The sequence below is a fragment of the Rattus norvegicus genome, chromosome 9 (genome assembly GCF_021556685.1).
Source record: "Rattus norvegicus strain SHRSP/BbbUtx chromosome 9, alternate assembly SHRSP_T2T, whole genome shotgun sequence".
In the NCBI taxonomy this organism is placed as follows: domain Eukaryota; kingdom Metazoa; phylum Chordata; class Mammalia; order Rodentia; family Muridae; genus Rattus; species Rattus norvegicus.
Window position 1 is genome coordinate 12,844,620 of NC_141542.1, and position 1,800 is coordinate 12,846,419.

Here is a 1,800-nt window from a genome sequence, read left to right on the forward strand (position 1 = left end):
AACCAAAAAGTGTCCCTCAGTATTCCCATCAGTGGTATTTATTATTAAAGAACTCTAATAATTAATCACTCACCTCCATGGACCTATATGACATATGTTAAAACTACACAAATGCAAAACTCAAAAGGGCATGGTTAAATACAATCTTAATAACCTTTGCAAGACAGTCAACATAGCACACATGTGTATTGTACACATCCACATCACTTTATAACACACACACACACATGCACACACACCATACACACACACACACACATACACACACACACACACACACACTCAAAGACTCAAAGAGAGAAAGAGATAGAGCAAATACTACCTTTTAAAAGTAGAATTCCTTAAAACGATACATTATCCACATAATATTCTAAAGTGATGGTACCATATTTCTGCTTGAGATATCATTTGAGGATTATTCAGTACCTACCACTGGAAGAAAAAAGGTCTGAAACTTTGATTCATTCTTCGCAGGTAGAGGTACTAAGGGCCCAGAACTAATTAAAGTCCATATACATATGCATTCTTTTCTGTTCATCTTTTGTTTGAAATGTGTGAGTGCCTGCCTGTATGTTTGTTTGTACACCTCCTGGAATTGGATTTATAGTTGTGATTTATCATGTAGGTGCAGGAATTGAATGAACTTGTGTCCTTTGCAAGAGGAACACATGCTCTTAACAACTGAGTTATTTCTCTAGCAGTCACAGTCTTGAGAAATCATAAACACTTGCTATGAAATAGACTGAGTGACTTTCAAGCACATACTTTAAAAAAGTGAAGTGAACTCTTCTCATCGGCTCCTCTGAGGAGAGGAACTCCATGATGGGAGGCAAGCTGAGCAAGAAGGGTTACAATGTGAATGAGGAGAAGGCCAAGGACAAAGACAAGAAGGCTAAAGGCGCGGGCACCGAGGAGGAGGGGACCCCAAAGGAGAGAGAACCCCAGATGGCCGCCCACACCACTGAGGTCAAGGAGAGCGCAGAGAAGCCCAAGGACACTCCAGATGGGGAGGCATGGGCTGAGGAAAAGGAGGCCGACCAACAGGCGGCCGGTAACGAGGAGGAGCCCAAGGCCCAGCCCGAGAAGAGCGAGGGCGCCACGGAGGAGCAGCCCGAGCCCCGGCCAGTGCCTGAGCAGGAGGCGGCCTGGCCCGGGCCCGCGATGGGCGGCGAGACCCCCAAGGCCAGCGAGGCGAGCGCCGAGCGCCGAGGGCACCCGCGCGCCGGATCTCGTGCCCCAGGAGGGGGGCGAGGCCAAAAAGACTGAGGCTCCGGCCGCTGGCCGCGAGGCGAAAAGCGACGCGGCCCAGGCGGCTTCAGATTCTAAACCTAGCAGTGCGGAGCCCGCGCCCTGGTCCACAGAGACGCTCGCGGCCTCTGAGGCGCCCAGTTCCGCGGCCAAGGCCCCCCAGGCACCGGTCTCCAGCTCCGAACAAAGCGTGGCCGTCAGAGGTCACTGGCAAAGGACCGGTCTCAAGCTCTCTCTGTCTCTGTATCCTATACTAACTTGTTTCAAATTGGAAGTGAGGCTATGTATTGCCCAAGGGATTAAAAAATAAAAAAAAGAAAAGAAAAGAAAAGAAAAAAAATAGGAGGATGTGTCCCATCCGGGGAGGGAGGGAGCGGGGAGCATCCAAATAGTATTTTTGTAGGGAAATATCTAATATACCTTCAGTCACTTTGACCAGTCAGTCCTGGATTTTACAGACCATTGTCTGAAAGTTCATCATCTGTACCTGAACCGCTATCCCCTAGGCTCCATCCTTTAAAAACCCCAGCATCCCTCCTGTGATACAGCTGG

The 1,800-nt window shown here is 48.9% G+C and overlaps 1 pseudogene; it reads left to right on the forward strand.

The window, feature by feature from the left end:
- The first annotated feature begins 724 nt into the window (after positions 1 to 724).
- Positions 725 to 1,558, forward strand: LOC148003320 (brain acid soluble protein 1-like; annotated as a pseudogene).
- The last annotated feature ends 242 nt before the right edge of the window (positions 1,559 to 1,800 follow it).